This window comes from Arachis hypogaea, chromosome 4 (genome assembly GCF_003086295.3).
Source record: "Arachis hypogaea cultivar Tifrunner chromosome 4, arahy.Tifrunner.gnm2.J5K5, whole genome shotgun sequence".
Classification (NCBI taxonomy): domain Eukaryota; kingdom Viridiplantae; phylum Streptophyta; class Magnoliopsida; order Fabales; family Fabaceae; genus Arachis; species Arachis hypogaea.
In genome coordinates, this window is record NC_092039.1 from 93,587,198 (window position 1) to 93,600,349 (window position 13,152).

General features: G+C 39.0%; 2 non-coding genes across 2 annotated transcripts; one reads left to right on the forward strand and one right to left on the reverse strand.

The window, feature by feature from the left end:
• Window positions 1-331: 331 nt before the first annotated feature.
• LOC112799012 (small nucleolar RNA R71) lies at window positions 332-439 on the forward strand. Its single transcript, XR_003200602.1, has one exon. It is a non-coding gene; the product is annotated as a small nucleolar RNA R71 (small nucleolar RNA).
• A 5,974-nt stretch (window positions 440-6,413) lies between these two features.
• LOC112799083 (small nucleolar RNA R71) lies at window positions 6,414-6,521 on the reverse strand. Its single transcript, XR_003200668.1, has one exon. It is a non-coding gene; the product is annotated as a small nucleolar RNA R71 (small nucleolar RNA).
• Between the last annotated feature and the right edge of the window lie 6,631 nt (window positions 6,522-13,152).

Genomic DNA, 13,152 nt, shown 5'->3' on the forward strand with positions numbered 1-13,152 from the left:
ATGAAGCTTCTTTAGTACTGCTTGGTGCATTTTGCATTCCAGACAGACTTTGAGAAATCATATTGACTTGTTGAGTCAATATTTTGTTCTGAGCTAATATGGTATTCAGAGTGTCAATCTCAAGAACTCCTTTCTTCTGACTAGTCCCATTGTTCACAGGATTCCTTTCAGAAGTGTACATGAATTGGTTATTTGCAACCATTTCAATCATTTCTTGAGCTTCAGTAGGCGTCTTCTTCAAATGAAGAGATCCTCCAGAAGAGCTATCCAAAGACATCTTGGACAGTTCAGAGAGACCATCATAGAAAATACCTATGATGCTCCATTCAGAAAGCATATCAGTGGGACACTTTCTGATCAATTGTTTGTATCTTTCCCAAGCTTCATAGAGGGATTCTCCTTCCTTCTGTCTGAAGGTTTGGACTTCCACTCTAAGCTTACTCAATTTTTGAGGTGGAAAGAACTTTGCCAAGAAGGCATTGACTAGCTTTTCCCAAGAGTCCAGGCTTTCTTTAGGTTGAGAGTCCAACCATGTTCTAGCCCTGTCTCTTACAGCAAAAGGGAATAGCATCAGTCTATAGACCTCAGGGTCTACCCCATTAGTCTTGACTGTGTCACAGATTTGCAAGAATTCAGCTAAAAACTGATGAGGATCTTCCATTGGAAGTCCATGGAACTTGCAATTCTGTTGCATTAGAGAAACTAATTGAGGCTTAAGCTCAAAGTTGTTTGCTCCAATGGCAGGGATAGAGATGCTTCTCCCATAGAAGTCGGGAGTAGGTGCAGTAAAGTCACCAAGCACCTTCCTTGCATTGTTGGCATTGTTGTTGTTTGCGGCTGCCATTTGTTCTTCTTCCTTGAAGAATTCGTCCAAGTGCTCTAAAGAGAGTTGTGCCTTGGCTTCTCTTAGCTTTCTTTTCAAGGTCCTTTCAGGTTCAGGATCAGCCTCAACAAGAATGCCTTTGTCTTTGCTCCTGCTCATAAGAAAGAGAAGGGAACAAGAAAATGTGGAATCCTCTATGTCACAGTATAGAGATTCCTTTAGGTGTCAGAGGAAAAGAAGAGTAGAAGACAGAAGTGTAAAATTCGAACTTATCAAAGAGAATGGAGTTCGAGTTTTACATTAAAGGATAGTGTTAATCCATAAATAGAAGGATATGAGAAGGAGGGAAGTGATTTTCGAAAATTAAGTAGAAAATTTGAAAACAATTTTGAAAAACAATACTTAATTTTCGAAAATGAAAGTGGAAAAGAAATAAAGTGATTTTTGAAAAAGATTTTGAAATTGGAAATCAAAAAGGTTTGATTGAAAGCTTAATTTGAAAAAGATGTGATTAAAAAGATATGATTGATTAAAAAAATGTGATTGAGAAGATATGATTTGAAAACATTTTTTAAAAGATATGTTTTGAAAACAATTTGAAAAAGATTTGATTTGAAAATTAAAAACTTGACTAACAAGAAAAGATATGATTCAATCATTAAACCTTTCTCAACAGAAAAGGCAGCATACTTGAAATGTTGAATCAAACCATTAATTGATAGTAAGTATCTTTAAAAATAGAATGAAATTGATTTTGAATAAGATTTGATTGAAAATTTGATTTGAAAAAGATTTGATTTTGAAAAGATTTTGAAAACTTAGAAAAAATCTGATTTGAAAACAAAATCTTCCTCCCTTAGCCATCCTGGCGTTAAACGCCCAGAATGGTATACATTCTGGCGTTTAACGCCCAAAATGCTACCTTTTTGGGCGTTAAACGCCCAACCAGGTACCCTGGCTGGCGTTTAAACGCCAGTCTGTCCTTCTTCACTGGGCGTTTTGAACGCCCAGCTTTTTCTGTACAATTCCTCTGCTGTATGTTCTGAATCTTCAATTCCTTGTATAATTGACTTGAAAAGACACAAATTAAAAATATTTTTGGATTTTTAATAATAAGGACAAACCAAAATGCAACAAGAATCAAATAACAATGCATGCAAGACACCAAATGAAAATGCATATGAGACACACAAAACAATCAAGTCAATAGAATTCAAAGACCAGAGCAAGTAAATCATCAAGAACATCTTGAAGATCACCAAAATACATGAATGCATGCAGTTGACACCAAACTTATGATGAGACTCTAGACTCAAACAAGAAATATTTTTGGATTTTATGATTTTTTTCTTTTTTTTCTTTTTTTTTGTGTTTTTCGAAAATCAATTGGAAAAAGGTATCAAAATTCTTAATGAGAATTCCAGGAATCAGTGCAATGTTAGTCTAAGACTCCGGTCCAGGAATTAGACATGGCTTTACAGCCAACCAAGCTTTCAAAGAAAGCTTCGGTCCAAAACACTAGACATGGCCAGAAGCCAGCCAAGCCTTAGCAATCATTGCTCCAAAAGCAAGATTGATGAAAATCAATAAGCTCTTGTGGTGATAAGTTGAAACCTCGGTCCAATCAGATTAGACATGGCTTCTCAGCCAGCCAGATTTCAACAAATCATCATGAAACTCTAGAATTCATCTTCAAGAATTTCGAAAAAAAAAATACCTAATCTAAGCAACAAGATGAACCGTCAGTTGTCCAGCCTAAACAATCCCGGGCAATAACACCAAAATTTGATGTTGTTGCCGGATCTTGGCACTGATGTTACCAAAGCTTGCTCAAAACTTGAACAATCCCCGGCAACGGCGCCAAAAACTTGGTGCGCGAAATTGTGAACTATACTTTTTCACAACTCTCATAATCCCCGGTAATGGCTCCAAGAACTTGGTGGCTCAATACCATGGCATTACACAACTTCGCACAACTAACCAGCAAGTGCACTGGGTCGTCCAAGTAATAAACCTTACGTGAGTAAGGGTCGATCCCACGGAGATTGTTAGTATTGAAGCAAGCTATGGTCATCTTGTAAATCTTAGTCAGGCAAACTCAAATGGTAATGATGGTGATAAACGAAAATAACATAAAGGTAAAGATAGAGATACTTATGTAATTCATTGGTAGGAACTTCAGATAAGCGTATGAAGATGCCTTCCCTTCCGTCTCTCTGCTTTCCTACTGCCTTCATCCAATCCTTCTTCCTCCTTTCCATGGCAAACTCGTGTAGGGTCTCACTGTTGTCAGCAGCTACCTCCCATCCTCGCAGTGAAAGCTAATGCACACACTCTGTCACAGTGCTGCCAATCACCGGTGTGGTTCCCTCCCCTACTGGAATAGAATCCAGTGATTCTTTTGCGTCTGTCACTAACGCCCAGTAAGTTACAGGTTTGAAGCACGTCACAGTCATTCAGTCATTGAATCCTACTCAGAATACCACAGACAAGGTTAGACCTTCCGGATTCTCTTGAATGCCGCCATCAGTTCTTGCCTATACCACGAAGACTCTGATCTCACGGAATGGTTGGCTCGTTTGTCAGGCGAGCACTCGGTTGTCAGGAGATCAACCATGCATCGTGCAATCAGGAATCCAAGAGATATTCACTAGAGCCTCGAATGCTAGTAGAACAAGAGTGGTTGTCAGTCACTTTGTTCATGAGTGAGAATGGTGATGGGCGTCAATCATCACCTTCATCAAGTTGAAGAACAAGTGATATCTTGGATAAAGAACAAGCGGAATTGAATGGAAGAACAATAGTAATTGCATTAATACTCGAGGTACAGCAGAGCTCCACACCTTAATCTATGGTGTGTAGAAACTCCACCGTTGAAAATACATAAGCATAAGGTCTAGGCATGGCCGAATGGCCAGCCTCCCAAGGAACTAAGATAGCATACAATGAAGATAGCTACCAAAGTCTACTTAAGATCTAAAAGTGATCAAAAGCTCTCTAATACAATAGTAAAAGGTTCTACTTATAAGAAACTAGTAGCCTAAGGTGTACAGAAATGAGTAATTGACATAAAAATCCTCTTCCGGGCCCACTTGGTGTGTGCTTGGGCTGAGCAATGAAGCAAATTTCGTGTAGAGACTCTTCTTGGAGTTAAACGCCAGCTTTGGTGCCAGTTTGGGCGTTTAACTCCCATTTGGGTGCCAGTTCCAGCGTTTAACGCTGGGATTTCTTGAGGTGACTTTGAACGCCGGTTTGGGCCATCAAATCTTGGGCAAAGTATGAACTATCATATATTGCTGGAAAGCCCAGGATGTCTACTTTCCAACGCCGTTGAGAGCGCGCCAATTGGGCTTCTGTAGCTCCAGAAAATCCGCTTCGAGTGCAGGGAGGTCAGAATCCAACAGCATCTGCAGTCCTTTTTGGTCTCTGAATCAGATTTTTGCTCAGGTCCCTCAATTTCAGCCAGAAAATACCTGAAATCACAGAAAAACACACAAACTCATAGTAAAGTCCAGAAAAGTGAATTCTAACTAAAAACTAATAAAAATATACTAAAAACTAACTAGATTATATCAAAAACATACTAAAAACAATGCCAAAAAGTATACAAATTATCCGCTCATCACTTAGATTAGGTATTTTCCTTCAGAGTTCTTAAGAATGAATTCTAGAGTTTCAGATGATGTTTTCATCATCACCAAGCTGATTGATTCTCATCAATTTAGCTCTTGAATGTAATGTCCTGCTGAAGCTTTGCTATCCATGTCTAATCTTTTTAGACTGCAGCTTTAGACTAACATTGCATGATTCCTGGAATTCTCATTAAGAATTTTGAACCCTTGTTTTTCTTTTCCACTCAATTTTCGAAAAAGCACAAAAAATTTATAAAATCATAAAACCAAAAATAATTTTATGTTTCTTGTTTGAGTCTAGTGTCCAATTTTAAGTTTGGTGTCAATTGCATGTCTTTAGTCTTCTAATTTTCGAAAATTACATGCATTATGTTCTTCATTGATCTTCAAGTTGTTCTTGATGATTTCCTTGCTCTGATCTTTAAATTCTTTTGTCTTGTGTGTTTTGTTGTTTCTCATATGCATTCTCAATTTGTTAGTGTCAATAGTATACAAACTTCTAAGTTTGGTGTCTTGCATGCATTGTTTATTTGATCTTAGTTTCATTTTGATTATTCCTCATCATTAAAAATTCAAAAAAAATTTTAATTTGTGTCTTTTCAAGTCAATAATACAGAGAAACAGAATTGAAGATTCAGAACATGCAGCAGAGGAATTACACAGAAAAACCTGGGCGTTCAAAACGCCCAGTGAAGAAGGAAAACTGGCGTTTAAATGCCAGCCTGGGTACCTGGCTGGGCGTTTAACGCCAGGATGATACAAGAGGGAAGATTTTGTTTTTAATTCAAATTTTTTTCAAGTTTTCATAATTTTTCAAAATCAAATCTTTTTCAAATCATATCTTTTCAATCATATATTTTCAAAATCAATTTCTTTCCATTTTCAAAAATACTTGCTAACAATTAATGATTTGATTCAAACATTTCAAGTATGTTGCCTTTTCGTTGAGAAAGGTTTAATGTCTGAATCATATCTTTTAAATTTCTTGTTAGCCAAGTCATTAATTTTAAAAATCAAATCTTTTTAAATTGTTTTTCAATCATATATTTTTAATCACATCTTTTTCAAAATAGTTTTCAATCATATCTTTTTGATTTCTAATTTCAAAATCTTTTTCAAAATCACTTTATTTCTTTCCCATCTTTAATTTTCGAAAATCATTCATCAAATTTTCAAAATTTCTTTTAATCATTTTAAAATCTTTTATTTTATTTTCGAAAGTTCCTCCCCTCTTCTCACATCCTTCTATTTATGGACTAACACTCCTCCTCAATACACAATTCGAACTCTATCCCTATTGATAAGTTCGAATTCTTCTACCTCCTCCTTCTATTCTTCTTTTCCTCTGACACCTCAAGGAATCTCTGTACTGTGACATAGAGGATTCCATATTTTCTTGTTCTCTTCTCTTTCATATGAGCAGGAGCAAAGACAAAGGCATTCTTGTTGATGCTGATCCTGAACCTGAAAGGACCTTGAAGTGAAAGCTAAGAGAAGCAAAAGCACAACTCTCGGGAGAGGACCTAACAGAAATCTTCAAATTAAAAAAAGATATAGCAGCCGAAAACAACAACAATGCCAACAATGCAAGGAAGGTGATGGGTGACTTTACTGCACCTACTCCCGACTTCTATGGGAGAAGCATCTCTATCCCTGCCATTGGAGCAAACAACTTTGAGCTTAAGCCTCAATTAGTTTCTCTAATGCAACAGAATTACAAGTTTCATGGACTTCCATTGGAAGATCCTCATCAGTTCTTAGCTGAATTCTTCCAAATCTGTGACACTGTCAAGACTAATGGGGTTAACCCTGAGGTCTACAGACTTATGCTATTCCCTTTTGCTGTAAGAGACAGAGCTAGGATATGGTTGGATTCACAACCTAAAGAAAGCCTGAACTCTTGGGAAAAGCTAGTCAATGCCTTCTTGGCAAAGTTCTTTCCACCTCAAAAATTGAGTAAGCTTAGAGTGGAAGTCCAAACCTTCAGACAGAAGGAAGGTGAATCCCTCTATGAAGCATGGGAAAGATACAAATAATTGATCAGAAAGTGTCCTTCTGACATGCTTTCTGAATGGAGCATCATAGGTATCTTCTATGATGGTCTGTCTGAACTGTCCAAGATGTCATTGGACAACTCTGCAGGAGGATCTCTTCATCTGAAGAAGACGCCTGCATAAGCTCAAGAACTCATTGAAATGGTTGCAAATAACCAATTCATGTACACTTCTGAAAGGAATCTTGTGAACAATGGGATGAATCAGAAGAAAGGAGTTCTTGAGATTGATACTCTGAATGCCATATTGGCTCAGAAAAAAATATTGACTCAGCAAGTCAATATGATTTCTCAAAGTCTGTTTGGAATGCAAGCTGCACCAGGCAGTACTAAGGATGCTTCATTTGAAGAAGAAGCTTATGATCCTGAAAACCCATCAATGGAAGAGGTGAATTACATGGGAGAACCCTATGGAAACACTATAATCCTTCATAGAGAAATCATCCAAATCTCTCATGGAAGGATCAACAGAGACCTCAACAAGGTTTCAACAACAATAATGGTGGAAGAAACAGGTTTAGCAATGGCAAGCCTTTTCCATCATTTTCTCAGCAACAGACAGAGAATTCTAAGCAGAGCCACTCTGACTTAGCAACCATGGTCTCTGATCTAATCAAAACCATTCAAAGTTTCATGACTGAAACAAGGTCCTCCATTAGAAAGTTGGAGGCACAAGTGGGTCAGCTGAGTAAGAAAGTTACTGAACTCCCTCCTAGTACTCTTCCAAGCAATACAGAAGAGAATCCAAAAGGAGAGTGTAAGGCCATCAACATGGCCGAATTTGGAGAGGAGGAAGAGGCAGTGATTGCCACTGAGGAAGACCCCAATGGACGTCCACTGGCCTCCAATGAGTTCCCTAATGAGGAACCATGAGAATCTGAGGCTCACACTGAGACCATAGAGATTCCATTAGATTTACTTCTGCCATTCATGAGCTCTAATGAGTATTCTTCCTCTGAAGAGGACGAAGATGTCACTGAAGAGCAAGTTGCTAAGTACCTTGGAGCAATCATGAAGCTAAATAACAAGTTATTTGGTAATGAGACATGGGAGGACGAACCCCCTTTGCTCACTAAAGACTTGGATGACTTGACTAGGTAGAGATTACCTCAAAAGAGACAGGACCCTGGGAAGTTCTCAGTACCTTGTACAGTAGGCACCATGACCTTCAAGAAGGCTCTGTGTGACCTAGGGTCAAGCATAAACCTCACGCCTCTCTCTGTAATGGAGAAGCTAGGAATCTTTGAGGTACAAGTTGCAAGAATCTCACTAGAGATGGCAGACAATTCAAGAAAACAAGCTTATGGACTTGTAGAGGATGTTCTGGTAAAGATTGAAGACCATTACATCCCTGATGATTTCATAGTCCTAGAGATTGGAAAGTGCATGGATGAATCCATCATCCTTGGCAGACCCTTCCTAGCCACAGCAAAGGTTGTGATTGATGTTGACAGAAGAGAATTGATCTTTCAAGTAAATGAAGAATCCCTTGTGTTTAAGGCTCAAGGATATCCCTCTGTAACCATGGAGAGGAAGCATGAAGAGCTTCTCTCAAAACAGAGTCAAACAGAGCCCCCACAGTCAAACTATAAGTTTGGTGTTGGGAGGCCACAACCAAATTCTAAGTTTGGTGTTGAACCCCTACATTCAAACTCCAAGTTTGGTGTTGGGAGGTTCCAACATTACTCTGAACATCTGTGAGGCTCCATGAGAGCCCACTGTCAAGCTACTGACATTAAAAAAGCGCTTGTTGGGAGGCAACCCAATGTTATATTTATCTATCTTCCTTTGTTATTTTATGTTATCTGTAGGTTGATGATCATGTGAAGTCACAAAATCAATTGAAAAAGCAAAAACAGAATGAAAAACAGAAAGTAGACATCTTCACTCCTCACCAATCACCTCAATACCTCTTCCCCAAAAATCCCTCACCTATCAAATCCCACCATTCTCTTCACCACTCACATCCATCCTTCATAAAACCCCACCTACCTCACCATCCAAATTCAAACCACTTTTCCTCCCAATCCCACCCATAATGGCCGAACCCTACCCCTCTCTCCACCCCTATATAAACCCATCTTCACTCCTTCATTTTCACACAACCTAAACACTACTTCTCCCCCTGGCCGAAACACAAAGCCCCCCTCCATCTCCTATCTTTCTTCTTCTTCTACTCTCTTCTTTCTTCTTTTGCTCGAGGACGAGCAAACCTTCTAAGTTTGGTGTGGTAAAAGCGTTGCTTTTTGTTTTTCCATAACCATTTATGGCACCTATGACCGGAGAAACCTCTAGAAAGAGGAAAGGGAAGGCAAAAGCTTCCACCTTTGAGTCATGGGAGATGGAGAGATTCATCTCAAGGGTGCATCAAGACCACTTCTATGATGTTGTGGCCAAGAAGAAGGTGACCCCCGAGGTCCCTTTCAAACTCAAAAAGGGTCAACTTTGATCAAAGGTTGGACCAAGTCCTCATGGATACCACTAAGAAGAGGATGGAGCAAACAAGAGATCCCACTCATGGACATGAGGAAATTCCTCATCATGAAATCCCTGAGATGCTTCAAGGGATGCACTTTCCTCCACATAACTATTGGGAGCAAATCAACACCTCCCTAGGAGAATTGAGTTCTGGTGCACGTAAATTGTGATCATCAATGGTGCCATCAACATGGTACGCACAATTGTAATCTCAACTCTTTATCACAACTTCGCACAACTAACCAGCAACTGCACTGGGTCGTCCAAGTAATAAACCTTACGCGAGTAAGGGTCGATCCCACGGAGATTGTTGGTATGAAGCAAGCTATGGTCACCTTGTAAATCTTAGTCAGGCAGATTCAAATGGTTATGGATGATATATGAATAAAGCATAAAGATAGAGATACTTATGTAATTCATTGGTGAGAATTTCAGATAAGCGTATGGAGATGCTTTGTCCCTTCCGTCTCTCTGCTTTCCTACTGTCTTCATCCAATCCTTCTTACTCCTTTCCATGGCAAGCTGTATGTAGGGTTTCACCGTTGTCAGTGGTTACCTCCCATCCTCTCAGTGAAAATGTTCTATGCACCCTGTCACGACACGACTAATCATCTGTCGGTTCTCAATCAGGTTGGAATAGAATCCAGTGATTCTTTTGCGTCTGTCACTAACGCCCAGCCTTCAGGAGTTTGAAGCTCGTCACAGTCATTCAATCATTGAATCCTACTCAGAATACCACAGACAAGGTTTAGACCTTCCGGATTCTCTTGAATGCCGCCATCAATTCTAGCTTATACCACGAAGATTCCGATTAAGGGATCCAAGAGATAAACATTCAAGCCTTGTTTGCTTGTAGAACAGAAGTGGTTGTCAGACACTCGTTCATAAGTGAGAATGATGATGAGTGTCACATAATCATCACATTCATCATGTTCTTGGGTGCAAATGAATATCTTAGAACAAGAATAAGCTGAATTGAATAGAAGAACAATAGTAATTGCATTAATACTCGAGGTACAGCAGAGCTCCACACCTTAATCTATGGTGTGTAGAAACTCCACCGCTGAAAATACATAAGAACAAGGTCTAGGCATGGCCGTGAGGCCAGCCCCCATGATCTAAGATAGCATAAGACTAAAGCTAGCTACCAAGATAAGAATACAATAGTAAAAGGTCCTATTTGTAGAGAACTAGTAGCCTAGGGTTTACAAGGATGAGTAAATGACATAAAAATCCACTTCCAGGCCCACTTGGTGTGTGCTTGGGCTGAGCATTGAAGCATTTTCGTGTAGAGACTTCTCTTGGAGTTAAACGCCAGCTTTTGTGCCAGTTTGGGCGTTTAACTCCCATTCTTGTGCCAGTTTCGGCGTTTAACGCCGGGCAGTTTTGAGCTGATTTGGAACGCCGGTTTGGGCCATTAAATCTCCGGCAAAGTATGAACTATTATATATTGCTGGAAAGCCCAGGATGTCTACTTTCCAACGCAGTTAAGAACGCGACAATTGGGCTTCTGCAGCTCCAGAAAATCCACTTCGAATGCAGGGAGGTCAGAATCCAATAGCATCTGCGATCCTTTTCAGCCTCTGAATCAGATTTTTGCTTAGGTCCCTCAATTTCAGCCAGAAAATACCTGAAATCACAGAAAATACACAAACTCATAGTAAAGTCCAGAAAAGTGAATTTTAACTAAAAACTAATAAAAATATACTAAAAACTAACTAAAACATACTAAAAACATACTAAAAACAATGCCAAAAAGCGTATAAATTATCCGCTCATCAAGTTCCAACATGGGACAACTAAGGGTGGAGCACCAAGAACATTTCATCCTTCTCCATGAAATTAGAGAAGATCAAAGAATCATGGGAGAGGAGCAACAAAGGCAAGGAAGAGACATTGAGGAGCTCAAGCACTCCATAAGATCTTTAAGAGGAAGAACAAGCCGCCATCACTAAGGTGGACCCGTTCTTTAATCTCCTTGTTCTTTATTTTTCTATTTTTCGAATTTTTATGCTTATGTTTATCTATGTTTGTGTCTTATGATCATTAGTGTCTTAGTGTCCATGCCTTAAAGTTATAAATGTCCTATGAATCCATCACCTTTCTTAAATGAAAAATGTTTTTATTACAAAAGAACAAGAAGTACATGATTTCGAATTCATCCTTAAAACTAGCTTAATTATTTTGATGTGGTGGCAATACTTTTGTTTTCTGAATGTATGCTTGAACAGTGCATATGTCTTTTGAATTTGTTGTTCATGAATGTTAAAATTGTTGGCTCTTGAAAGAATGATGAAATAGGAGAAATGTTACTGAGGATCTGAAAAATCATAAAAATGATTCTTGAAGCAAGAAAAAGCAGTTAATTCAAAAAAAAAAGAGAAGAGAGAGAAAGAAAAAGCAAGCAGAAAAAGCCAATATCCCTTTAAACCAAAAGGCAAGGGTAATAAAAAGGATCCAAGGCTTTGAGCATCAGTGGATAGGAGGGCCTACAGGAATAATATCCTGGCCTAAGCGGCTAAACCAAGCTGTCCCTAACCATGTGCTTGTGGCGTGAAGGTGTCAAGTGAAAACTTGAGACTGAGCGATTAAAGTCGTGATCCAAAGCAAATAGAGTGTGCTTAAGAACCCTGGACACCTCTAATTGGGGACTCTAGCAAAGCTGAGTCACAATCTGAAAAGGTTCACCCAGTTATGTGTCTGTGGCATGGATGTATCCGGTGGTAATACTGGAAAACAGAGTGCTTTGGGCCACGGCCAAGACTCATAAAGTAGCTGTGTTCAAGAATCAACATACTATACTAGGAGAATCAATAACACTATCTGAATTCTGAGTTCCTATAGATGACAATCACTCTGAACCTCAAAGGATAAAGTGAGATGCTAAAACTGTTCAGAGGCAAAACGCTACTAGTCCCGCTCATCTAATTAGAGCTAAGTTTCATTGATATTTTGGAGTCTATAGTATATTCTCTTCTTTTTATCCTATTTGATTTTCAGTTGCTTGGGGACAAGCAACAATTTAAGTTTGGTGTTGTGATGAGCGGATAATTTATACGCTTTTTGGCATTGTTTTTAGTATGTTTTAGTTAGTTTTTATTATATTTTTATTAGTTTTATTTAAAATTCACTTTTCTGGACTTTACTATGAGTTTGTGTGTTTTTCAGTGATTTCAGGTATTTTCTGGCTGAAATTGAGGGACCTGAGCAAAAATCTGATTCAAAAGCTGAAAAAGAACTGCAAATGTTGTTGGATTCTGACCTCCCTGCATTCGAAGTGGATTTTCTGGAGCTACAGAAGCCCAATTGGCGCGCTCTCAATTGCGTTGGAAATTAGACATCCTGGGCTTTCCAGCAATATACAATAGTTCACACTTTGCCCGAGATTTGATGGCCCGAACCGGCGTTCCAAATCAGCTCAAGACAGCCCGGCATTTAACGCCGGAACTGGCACAAAAATGGGAGTTAAACGCCCAAACTGGCACAAAAGCTGGCGTTTAACTCCAAGAAAAGTCTCTACACATAGAAGCTTCAATGCTCAGTCCAACCACACACCAAGTGGGCCCGGAAGTGGATTTTTACGTCATTTACTCATTTTTTGTAAACCCTAAGCTACTAGTTCTCTATAAAGAGGACCTTTTGCTATTGTATTTTCATCGGAGTAGCTATCTTCGAGTAGTCTTATGCTATCTTAGATCATGGGGCTGGCCTCACGGCCATGCCTAGACCTTGTTCTTATGTATTTTCAATGGTGGAGTTTCTACACACCATAGATTAAGGTGTGGAGCTCTGCTGTACCTCAAGTATTAATGCAATTACTATTATTCTTCTATTCAATTCAGCTTATTCTTGTTCTAAGATATCACTTGTTCCTCAACTTGATGAATGTGATGATCCGTGACACTCATCATCATTCTCACCTATGAACGTGTGCCTGACAACCACCTCCGTTCTACCTTAGATTGAGTGGATATCTCTTGGATTTTTTAATCAGAATCTTCGTGGTATAAGCTAGAATTGATGGCGGCATTCTTGAGAATCCGGAAGGTCTAAACCTTGTTTGTGGTATTCTGAGTAAGGTTCAAGGATTGAATGACTGTGACGAGCTTCAAACTCACGATTGTGGAGCGTTAGTGACAGACGCAAAAGAATCACTGGATTCTATT